Below are 13,019 nucleotides of genomic sequence, written 5' to 3'. Positions count from 1 at the left end.
AAGAGTTGGACACAACTGAGCAACCAAACAACAGCAGAGCTCCAAGATAAATAAATACATAAGTAACTAAAAAGACTCAGCCTTCATTTATATGTTCAGAGAAACAGCCCCAGGACAATTACAATTCATGTATCTTCAACCATATGGACATTTTTCACATCCCTAACATATTTGTTTGCTCTCTGAGTTGAGACTTGGAAATGAGTAAGGGATTTTGGTTGGCATTATTGCCTATCAAACCCTCCAGATACTGTCTAATCTTATATGAAGGTACATATTTAGTTGATTTTCTATTTGTAGGCTATTTTATAATTTTGTGGGCTAGAAATTAACTTGAACAGAGCTATTTGTATTGTTAAAGATATTTGTCCATAGTAATAAAATAAATTTTGTTTGGTGAAGATACAAGTAACTTCTGCCATGTAACCAAGACAATCACAAACATCACAAACAACTCATTTTATTGCTCTAAGAAATGCTAACCATTTTAGAATTAAGTATTTGCTTCATGCACACACATGTGTACATGTTCTTCAAATTCTGTTTGAGTCTGTCTTTACATCTTGCTAGTTTGCTCATTAATTCCCGAGTTGAATAAAATTGCTGACTTATAAAATGTTGCTGGCTCATTTGCTTTTGTATTTGCACAAGATTCACTGTTTCAGTTTTCTGAAAATTATAAATTACTATACATGCATATAGCAATAAACATATTGATTTGAATGGGTACATATTAATAATTAACATTACCGAGAAGTTGGTCAGAGTAATTATAATAGTTATTGAGTTTCCTGATGACCAATTCAATGAGAACATTTATATCATCTCTACAAGAAGATGTGACAACTTTTTTCCTGTTACATTAAGATGCAAGACCACTTTCTACAACCACACAGGCTGTGTACTACATGAAATCAAGGCTGTGCTGTTAAGTGGACACCCTCAGGAGTTGTATAATATGAAAATCCTGTTAAGGTGAGCTTCCCCTGATAGCTCAGCTGGTAAAGAATCCACCTGCAATGTGGGAGACCTGGGTTTGATCCCAGGTTGGGAAGATCCCCTGAAGAAGAGAAAGACCACCCCTCCAGTATTCTGGCCTGGAGAATTCCATGGACAGTCCATGGGGTTGCAAAGAGTCGGACAGGACTGAGTGACTTTCACTTCTTTCTGTTAAGGTAGACTAACAATGCTATTAAATACAATTTTTTTTTTTTCAAGTAAAGACTTTCATTTACTCAAGTATCTGAAAACCTTCTACAATGGAAACTGTTACTGATGCTACCTGTACTGTGCTATTGGCCATGCACATACTTTTCTGAAGACTTGAAATTTCAGTAATAGTTTAAAAACTGTCCACCTAATGGAGGGGGAGGAAGACAATTTAATGTTTCATCCAGATCCAGAGGTGCATCAATTTAAACGACAGCTTTAACTGGCAAGCTAGTATCAGGAACAAACGGCTGGTGATGGATAATTCACAAATGCTTCCCCAAAGGTGGATGGTTCTTTAAAAAGCTTCAGGCCACAACCATTGCAGGAAACATAGGCTCCCAAGACACTGATTCTCAGTCCCGGAAATACAGGACTTCCAGTGTTCACGTGTTTAGGGTGCTCCTACGTCATTTTCTGTGCAATAATTAAGGGGTCCTTTAACCAGGCAGGGAGCAGGTGGGGGGCCGTACACCATCAGTCACAGAGGACAGCACGGTAAAGATGACCCAAACGACCATGAGCAAGGCAAGAGATGCCATAAACTCTTCTCCCAGTTTCGTATGTCACTTTCTCATGTATCAGCCGTCATTGTTTTAAATGCTCTACATCTATTAATGTATTTATTTTTTGTTTGTTTGACTTAGAAAAGTGATAATAAAGACAATATGGGGGGAAGTAGGTTGATATGAATTACATGATGAACCTAAGGAGTACAAGAAATCCAGAGTGGTGGTGGACATGCTTTCTGAAGACAAACATTTGGATAAACAGTACCAGTTCTTTTTTCAAAGACCCTATAGGCCAGAATTTTTTCTAAAAGACTTACAGAACAGTAAATGGGAACTGTAGCCAAAGAGGGAAGGTTTGCTTCTTTAATACACACTTTAAAATTGATTAAAGCTTCACAAGAACACAGAGGCAATCTAAAATAATTTTGACAGGTAACTGTACTATTCATGTCAACATTAATCCATGCTGAGTGAACATCAAGATCAACCATCTAGAACATTTTAAATTAATTTTGGCTTCCTTGAAAGAGTGGTGAGATAGGCTCTTTTAACACATACTATCATGAGATGTAGGTTAAAGTACTATATTTAACAACTCTTTAGAGGCTTTAGAAATAAAATTATTTGAACATTATTATACTAATATTAGAATTTTAAGATTTTAAGGAAGTTGAAGATTATCTTACAAATTTACCGTTATCATGTTGGAATATCAGCAGGAAGGATTCCTCAGGCACACTCAAACTCTGCTCAGACATTTCTAATACAACACTCTAGTACATTTAACATACAACACTCTCACTATATCCTTAGGCAATGGAGGAGATCTTTAGAAGTACTATAATTTTAATTAGTTTTTCCTTCAGTTTAGCAAAATCTATCCCCATGTATCTTTCTACATCTGGAGGGAGAAGGCTGAATATAAGTCTAAGTTGAGTTCCAGAAAAAAAATAATAGTAATGGAAGTGGAAGAAAAAAACTTAAAACCTCCAGAATTCATAATAGAAGTGAATGCGGAGATTCAGGAATACAAACAAATCTGTTAGCATAAATAAACGATACCCGGGCATACTGTAGTGACATTGCAGAACGTCAAAGACAAGGGTCTTAAAATTAACCAGAAAGAGTAACTTACTTTAAAATAGAGAATTAGACTGCAAACTGATACACCACAAAATGAAAGCTAGAAGACTCTGCAACACTGTTTTCAAAGGACTGAAGTAAAATTCATTTACAGTACTGTGGTACAGGGAATATACTTAAAGCATGAAGGTAAAGCAAAGACATTTGCAAATGGAAAAAACAGATTTTTTTTTTTTAACCAGTACATAACTATACCGACAGGACATTAGTCCGAAAGGAAAAGAACAATAGTTCCACACCAGCTATGGCAACAGGGATGGCAGCTCCCTGGCCTCCTGCTACTGAGGTCGTGGGCAGTCAGCCTCCAGAGTTGCGCTCTGGATGACCCTCTATCTTGAGGCTTTGTTATGCCAGGTTGATCACAGCAAATAACTGAAACTTGTGGGTATATCACTACAGTCCATTCCTTTGAATGTCAAAGCAGGAAGTACTTTGGATCAACCTAGCAGAAGCTTCTTAGAGCTGCAGAGCAGTTTGAAACTCTTCCTGTCAAATCCTTCTTCCTTCCCCTTCTTTATAACCCTTCCTATTGTATTAACGTTGCTTTAACAGTATCTTTGTGAAAAACTCATGGTCTACACCTGGTGTGTCCGAGCTGAACTACTGACTGATAGTGTCCCTGGGGATTTCTAAATGGATGGAAATCCTAGGACAAACCCTATTTCTTTGTCACATTTCTTAACGAATTCAGAACTTTAATGCAGAAAGAGAGAGCATTAGTGGAGCCACCTTAATAACGTCTAGCACACGGCTGTGAATAGTAAATAATCCAAATTGAATGAATATATAAGTTCAACTCTGCCATTCCCATAAAGGCTGATATTTGTATCAAATTCACTGAACAGTTTTACCATGTCCAGCACCAGAGATTTCATCTACATGAACAGGTATTTATCTTTTGCTGGCAGATTATTCTATTATTTCTCTTTTCCTCAATCATTCACAGGGAAAGGGGAAGGTTTTGCCAGTTGCTATTTTTCGAAATTCTCATTTAGCTAAGCACTTTGGGAGAATGCTACATTCATTTCCTGAAAGTGATTTGACTTTTACAGTAAAATAAAATCTGCAATAAAATCTCTTTTCCCTAATTAGGTAATATCTGCTTTAAAAAAGGAAACCATAAAAACATAACACTCTGCACTCTGCAAGACCTTGCCTCTGATGGGTCTACTGCTACAACATTGCAGACCTAAGGATATGTCCCCTGCAAGAGTCTTGCGTCAAATATATCTTCCCTTTACCCATTCCAGTGGACACATTCTCTTCAGTCCTTTTTTAAATCACATCCTCACCCACATGGAGAGTGCTCTTAAGGCCCCTGTGAATTTCTAATCTAGGTCGTGCTTCACAACACCCAGCTCTCTGGATGAGGCTCTGGCTTACAGCCACAAGGTGACCAGGTCAGCTTGCATGGTGCACCCTGTCCTCCTCCCTCCTCGTGATGTTGCATCTCATGGGGTCCTCACTCTCCTTTCTGGATTCTCTTTGCCTTTCACTCCCTCTTCACATTTTTTGTTTTTTCCACCTGAGAGAGAAACGCTGACTTTCAAGTGGAGCTTGAGTGTTTACTACTCAAGCTGATGAGGCTCTCTTGTGAAAAAGGATTTCACCTTCCTTTCAGAGTTCTGTTTTGAGTTTCAAGGCAATTCTGTGTCTAGAACCAGATAAAACAGCCTGTCAGCAAATTCCAGGGCAGAATGTTAAAGTTATTGAGATTTCCAAGGCACTAACATGATAATGGAGAGGGATTTTCTACAATAATTGGGATCATTATGTGAACATATTATTTGTAACATATGGTACATTAATAAAGAAGACAATTTTGATAGAGCTGGGAGATGTGGAGGAGGGACCAGGTTCCCTCACATGGATCTTGATCTGTAAATTCACTATGACGCAGCATCATGTGTGCTGACTCGGCATCATTCAAGCGGATTCAACATATTCTGTGCAGACTCACCAGTCTGACCACATTTTCAGTTATTGTTTTTGCTTGGTTGCTGAGTCATGTCCGACTCTTCCCTGTCCTCCACTATCTCCAGGAATTTGCTCAAACTCACTTCCATTGAGTCAATGATGCTATCCAACCATCTCTTTCTCTGCTGCCCCCCTCTCCTCCTGCCTTCAATCTTTCCCAGCATCAGGGTCTCTTCCAATGAATCGGCTCTTTGCATCAGGTGGCCAAAGTATTGGAACTTCAGCTTCAGCATCAGTCATTCCAATAAATATCCAGGGTTGATTTCCTTTAGGATTGACTGGCTTCATCTCTTTGATGTCCAAGGCATAGTCTGACCTGATGTTCTTATAATCCAACCTGATTTAGCATAGCCTGCAACTGATGTATAATAATCAAACAAAAGCTGAACTAGATCCAGGCAGTACTGTTTTCAATTTTTACCTAGTTATCTGTTGCTTTAAGAGTTCCACTCTGCTTATAACCTAAGGTTTGATAATATTCCGAATTAGAGACAAATATTCCTACTGACTAAACACAGAAATGTTAAACAATTTAATTAAGCATGTGGTTGCAAAACTCTCACTTCTGGCATCAATAAAGTGAGTTAGAACCTCATTAAGTCATTCAGATCAGCTCCATTTCACAGATCAGACAACTGAGAATGAAGCAGGGTAAGCAGCCTGGAAGCACACATTTAGAACCAGGTCACTTGTTAACCAATTTTCTTTTTATAGCTTAAAATAGAAAACAAAATCAATTTATGTTAATGAAGCTAGATCTTTCTCATTGAATTCTGACAATAAATTTTGAAAAAGAAAAAAATCTTATTACCCTTTTATGAATTAGGAATCTAAGGCTCCAGATTAAATAAAGAAGCCAAAGTCACTTATTTTTGAAATGATTTCAGACACTCCATATTCACACAATTTAGCAATCTCGAGAAAGGAATTAATGTCGTTTTGGGGATAGAAATCTATGGAATCTTAATTTCACCAAAATACATTTTTCAGGTTGTTGTCATCACCTCAAAGCAGAAACTGGGCTTACATGAAGTTTGACGGATGAGCCAGTTTCAAAGAAATTCTTGAGAAGTAAAAGCAATTGTGCCACTAAGAAAAATAATTTTTTTTCCCAAAATAAAAAATGTGAGATCTTTAAAATAGTTATTTAATAATCTTTATATTTTAATTAAATATAATTTAATTCTATTAATTATATTTGTAGCATGAAAGTAATATTTGTAGTATTCTTCTATCATTTAATAGAATGAAAAAAATTTAAGATAGTCATGTTCCCATCTCTACTAATCACTGTTTATATATATATGTGTGTGTGTGCATATAATTATGTACATATAATTTTGTATTCAGATTTTAACTTCATACTATAGCAGCATTTTTCCTTGCAGTATATAGTGTTCACAACTGCTATTTTAAATGTCTGCATGTGTCATCATTACTAGTATATAGATTTTTATATATACTTATTTTTTATATGCTATAAATTTTTTTAGATAGATACATTTCTGCATTGAGATTATTTCTCCAGCATGATTGCCTTGAAGAAGGATGACTTACCCAAGTGTTTACATTATTTTCTCCTCTTGGCAGATATGACCATCTTATTGCTTCTCAAAATGGTTTCATGCCACCACCATGTTTAATCCCAACCAACTTCACTGCATCTTTACCAACGTTTGAGAGTGCTCCTAAAATGAATCAATGAATTTGACCAAAATGTTGCTGCAAGGCAATTTTTATTTACAAGTGTTGAAATGTGTCCTTTTACTTCTATCAAGTTCTATTTGTCTTTTGTACACTTCTTTTTTATTTTTCTTCATTTATATATTGGTTGCTTACCAGGTTCTCTTTGTAGAGAGGATTTCATAGAGTAAGACAAAAGCATTCACTCTTGTATTATCTACAAAGGTATTTCCCAGTCTGTTTTCTTTTATATGTAAAAATTTTAGGTGATTCCACTGTTGCTTCCCATCCCACTATTTCAGTTCATTTTCTGATTTTCTTTGACAGTATTTCAGTTATTTCCTAGTTCCATAAAATTTTTCTTAATTTTTTTTAGTCTCAAAAACCTATTCTAATGTTTTTTTCACTTTGTATGTCCTATAGGCCTATTTGTAAAGGAACCAATTTGAGCACAGAGACCATAAGCATGTTAAACCACGGTAGGTACCTATTAAAATCTATTTTGCTATTTCCACATAATTTGAGTTAAAGTTTTTTTCAATGTGTCTTATTTTTTTTCTAGTAAATAAATGAACCAAAATAAAAAATTCTTTTCTTCTTTGATGCTCAGATAGAAAATGACTAAAGTTCAGATTAAATGTTTCCACCAGCAGAATGCCCAGCTGGTGAGATAAGTTCTAAAGCAGAGCATGAAAGAGATGGTAGAAAGAAAAAATAAAAATTACAAAGCTTACAAAAATCAATACCGTGTTATAGCCTGTGTGAGAAGCGGCAGAAACGACTTTGAGGCAAACTATTGGAAAGCTGTGTCCGAGGACAGATTAGCCTTACTTTTCAGAGCTAAATGATTTGGAGGGATTCATCTAATATTTCTTTATTTAAGGGAGGCCTACGTTAGCAAAGTTGAGTGGAAAATTAAGGCTTGTCCTACCATGCATCCATTATCCACTATGCCTGTTCTGAAAATCCCTCTCCTTTGCTTCCAGGCAATCCAGTTCTTTCCCTTCAAAAACACAGCTCAATGGGCAAGTACTTTAAGAAGTTATCACTGTTTAAACTCATTCAGCTATAGTGATTTCTTGACATAATGATACTCATCACATACATCAATATGCATATACTTTAAATTTGTTAGTGAGCAGTAATTCTAATTATCTCTGAATATTGTAGCAAGAAGATAGTCATTACTGACTAATTACATTGCAAAATAACAAAATGACTGGTGCTGTTTTGGGTTAAATTATTGGGATGACAATTTTACTCTTGTTTATTTTTCTATACTGCTGCAACTACAGATTTTATCTTAGATAATGTAAGTACCAATCATTTAAAGCTTACTAAATCTGTGCTTTTAATCTAACATTTATAGTTTGAGAGGATAATTAAAAGCAAAAATAAATCAACATTTTGAAGATTTGAAATATTTACTGATCACAAATTTTTCTTTCCTTTTAGGGAAAAACATTATGAAAAATCACTGAAATTATATTGCAAACAACAAAAATAATATTTCTTTAGATTATATTACCATCCAGAGTTGCCCAAAGGAGAGCATATTAACTGTGGTCCTGATTTCATTTAGAATATTTAATATCATTTTCAACTCAGGAGTAATATGTGGTTTAAAAAAAAAAACTGTTCCACCACTAGCGCAATTAAATATGAAATCTACCCTTTCTCCAGATCTTATGTTGAATTTAAGATTCCCATTCATTCAGTTTCAAATACATTGCATGTCAATTAACTCTACAGCAGAGACTAGCAAACTATGGCTAGTCACTAGTGTTTACAAATTAAATTTTATGAGATGAGTCAAAACCATTCATTGAGTTATTGTCTATGACTATTTTCACACTAGAACATCAGAACTGAGTTGTTACAAGAAATCTCATGGTCAGCAAAGCCTAAAATATGCATCATCTGGCCCTATTAAAAAAAACATATATACTGACCCCTTTCTCTAGAGGGTTGTGAAAATTAACAAGATAGAGTTCCTGCCTCCATTAGAATAGAAGCAAATATTAAACAAATGATCACAAGAATAACTATAGTAAGAGCGATATAGGAAATCTTGAGTATCAGTTCAGTTCAGTTCAGCTGCTCAATCCTATCCAACTCTTTGTGACCCCAAGGACTGCAGCATGCCAGGCTTCCCTATCCATCACCAACTCCCAGAGCTTGCTCATACTCATGTCCATCGAGTTGGTAATGCCATTCAACCATCTCATCCTCTGTTGTCTCCTCCTCCCACCTTCAATCTTTCCCAGCATCAGGGTCTTTACCAATGAGTCAGTTCTTCACACACATCAGGTGGCCAAAGTATTGGAGCTTAAGCTTCAGGATCAGTCCTTCCAAAGAATGTTCAGGAGTGATTTCCTTTAGGATGGACTGGTTGGATCTCCTTGAGTGCAAGGGACTCTCAAGAGTCTTCTCCAACACCACAACTCAAAAGTATCAATTCTTCAGTGCTCAGCTTTCTTATTGGTCCAGCTCTCACATCCATACATGACTACTGGAAAAACCATAGCTTTGACTAGATGGACCTTTGTTGGGAATGTCTCTGTTTTTTAATATGCTGTTTAGGTTGGTCATAGCTTTTGTTCGAAGGAGCAAGCATCTTCTAATTTCATGACTGCAGTCACCATCCACAGTGATTTTGGAGCCCAAGAAAATAAAGTCTCTCAGTGTTACCTTTGTTTCCACATCTGTTTGCCATGAAGTGATTGGACCAGATGCCATGATCTTAATTTTTTGAATGTTGAGCTTTTTCACTCTCCTCTTTCACTTTCATCAAGAGGCTCTTAAGTTCCTCTTTGCTTTCTGCGATAAGGATGGTGTCATCTGCATATCTGATGTTATTGATATTTCTCACAGCAATCTTGATTCCAGCTTGTGCTTCATCCAGTCCAGCATTTCACATAATGTACTCTGCTTATAAGCTAACTAAGCAAGGTGACAATACACAACCTTGATGTACTCCTTTACCAATTTGGAACCAGTCCATGGAACCAGTTCCATGTCTGGTTCTAACTGTTGCTTCTTAACCTGCATATGTATTTCTCAGGAGGCAGGTAAGGTGTTCTGGTATTCCCATTTCTTTAAGAATTTCCCACCATTTGTTGTGATTCACAGTCAAAGGCTTTGACATAGTCAATGAAGCAGAAAAAGATGCTTTCTCTGGAATTCTCTTACTTTTTTTATGATCCAGTGGATGTTGGCAATTTGATCTCTGGTTCCTCTACCTTTTCTAAATCCAGTTTGAACATCTGGAAGTTTTTGGTTCACATACTGCTGAAGCCTAGCTTGGAGAATTTTTAGCATTACTTTGCTAGCATGTGAAATGAGTGCAATTATGTAGTAGTTTGAACATTCTTTGGCAATGCCTCTATTTGGAATTGGAATGAAAACATCTCTTCCAGTCCTGTGGCCACTGTTGAGTTTTCCAAATTTCCTGGCATATTCAGTGCAGGGCTTTGGCAGCGTTATCTTTTGAGATTTGAAATAGCTCAGCTGAGATTCCATTGCCTCCACTACCTTTGTTCGTAGTGATGCTTCCTAAGGTCACCTTGACTTTGCATTCCAGGATGTCTGACTCTAGGTGAGTGATCACATCATTGTGGTTATCTGGGTCATGAAAATCTTTTTTGTATAGTTCTTCTGTGTATTCTTGCCACCTCTTCTTAATATCTTCTGCTTCTGTTAGGTCTGTACTGTTTCTGCCCTTTATTGCCCCCATCTTTGCATGAAATGTTCCCTTGTTATCTCCAATGTTCCTGAAGAGACCGCTAGTCTTTCCCGTTCTATTGTTTTCCTCTATTTCTTTGCATTGATTGCTGAGGAAGGCTTTCTTATCTTTCCTTGCTATTCTTTGAAACTCTGCATTCAAATGGGTATGTATTTCCTTTTCTCCTTTGCCTTTCACATCTCTTTTTTCCTCAGCTATTCGTAAGGCCTCCTGAGACAACAATTTTGCCTTTTTGCGTTTCTTCCTCTTGGGGATGGTTTTGATCACCACCTCCCGTACAATGTTACAAACCTCTGTCCACAGTTCTTCAGGCAGTCTGCCTAGCAGATCGAATTCCTTGAATCTATTTATCACTTCCACTGTATAATTGTAAGGGATTTGAATTATGTCATACCTGAATGGTCTAGTGGTTTCCCCTACTTTCTTCAATTTAAGTCTGAATTATGCAATAAGGAGTTCATGATCTTAGCCATAGTCAGCTCCTGGTCTTTCTTTTTGCTGACTGCAAAGAGCGTCTCCATCTTTGGCTGTATATTCTTATTTATGTAGGTTTTCAGACTAGAATTTATGGCCAAATGAGATTTATAGTTATAACGTGAAATATTTTTTAAATGTTTTGTAAAAATCATGTAGCATTTTCAGAAAAAATTAATTTATTGAAAAAATAATACATTTTGCTGGGTTAAATGCTTTTATCTTGGAGTATAATGATAAAGAGAAGGGATGGATGGTTATCATAGATTTTTTTTTTATTAATCTATGTATTCATAGGGTAATTTCCAAAATAGATGCTTAAGAAATATACAGATTATTCACATTTCATTTTTAAGATCTATGTAGAGATGTATTCACTTAATTATAGATTTTTTCAATTCTTTAAAGTTATTTATATATTCCAGTTCTTCTCTTGTCATGTTTTCTTAAATTGCTTGTAATATAAGATAAACACAAGTAATAATTCAGTCCACCAGTCTCCTCTGTCCATGGAATTCTCCAGGCAAGAATACTGGAGTGGTAACCATTCCCTTCTCCAGGAGATTTCCTGACCCAGGGATCAAACTTGGGTCTCTCTCATTGCAGGCAGATTCTTTATTGTCTGAGCCACCAGGGAAGCCCAACAATGCAATAGAAACAGGAAAGTCAGAACAAAGGAAAATGAGCACAAAAATGCCAGCTATAATATCTGACAGTTTTAAATTTGACTCTGAGTTTCTTCAACATTATTATAAAAAACAAAACCTAACTTGTTACACAGGCCTCAATTTGGAAGAGAAGAACAAACCAAATTCTTAGGGAAATATAAAACTTTACTAGAATAAAATCAGGTTTAAACATTATTTCTTCTTCCCTGGTGAAAGTTTAAAACATTAATATATAATTGATCTTCATTATCTCTCTTTAATAGAGAAAAATAGACTATCTGGGGGGATATTTGTGTATATCAGTGGTCCCCAACCTCCGGTTATGGACCAGTACCTACTGTCAGATCATTAGCGACATTAGATTAGAAACAATGTGTACGATGAATGTAATGCCCTTGAATCATCCTGAAACCAGCCCCCTGACCCCAGTCCATGTAAAAATTGTCTTCCATGAAACTGAGCCCTGGTACCAAAAAGCTGGGGACTGCTGGTATGTATGATGTTACAAAAATATCCTTCTACATGTGTCATTGTATAATAGACTTCTCATTTTTCCAAAAATTTATAGTCTAGAAACCTATGTAAATGACAATTCGTACTTGATGTTTTCTACATAGCTCTTATTTCAATCAATCTCATTCCTGTGTTTGTTTACTAGCTGCCTCTAGTCTAAAGAGAGCAGTATATATACACACACACAAACACACACACACTTATTACATTGTCTGTCCACACCGAAAAATGTACTCTTATATCTGTCAATGACAGCAAGACCCACGAAGATCTCTGAAGTGACTGGTAAGATTTTCTTCAGTGTCTGTCCAATTGTTTATGATGTTAATATTTTTGTGGACCCAAAACTCAGATCATGGGCAGCCTATTCTTTCAATGCTTAGATTCTCCAAGATTTCACTGTAGAGGGTCTGCAAAAACGGGATTTCTCTGGTGACTATAGCTTTGGGAAATCATCTTTCCCTTGATTCTTTTTTTTTCAGTCCAGAAAAGAATTGCTTCTTGAAATCTGATTTCCGTATTTATTAAAACAGGTATCACAAAATTCTACCACTGGTTTGCAGTGAGTATCTGTAGATGGGTTAGTTGTCAGGTTCAAATGAAATCTGGCAGTGAATCCGTCATGTTTTCTGATATTCCGCTCTACACACTTAAGAAGAAAACAAGCTCTGGGACAAGCTTTTCAGAGAAAACATTTCTTACAAATATATAGGCATTCCCTCAGTCCATATTGAAGATACTCAACTTATAAGTTATCTTACTTTTTACTGGTGTTCTTTCTCACAGTGCGCTAAAATTTCTTCTTGTACCTAAAAGGGCACCTAAACAATCTAAAGGCTCTTTTGTTTCAATTAAATATACTCGTGCAACTATAGGCCACCCTCGTGGCTACTGAACACTTTGCTGTCGCAGGGAAGAAGGGAGCTTGTTGCTGGGCTTAAGTGCCGAGGAGGTATGTAGGGGTGATCAATGCTCCCAAAAGGAAATTAGTCAACAACACGGGAGATTCTGCGAACAATACCCCTCTTAGACCTTCAAGAAGAGCCCTAGATTAGAGAACAAATATATGGACACTGTGGAATGAAATATTTTCTG

Source organism: Dama dama, chromosome 32 (genome assembly GCF_033118175.1).
Source record: "Dama dama isolate Ldn47 chromosome 32, ASM3311817v1, whole genome shotgun sequence".
In the NCBI taxonomy this organism is placed as follows: domain Eukaryota; kingdom Metazoa; phylum Chordata; class Mammalia; order Artiodactyla; family Cervidae; genus Dama; species Dama dama.
This window is presented reverse-complemented; position numbering follows the sequence as displayed.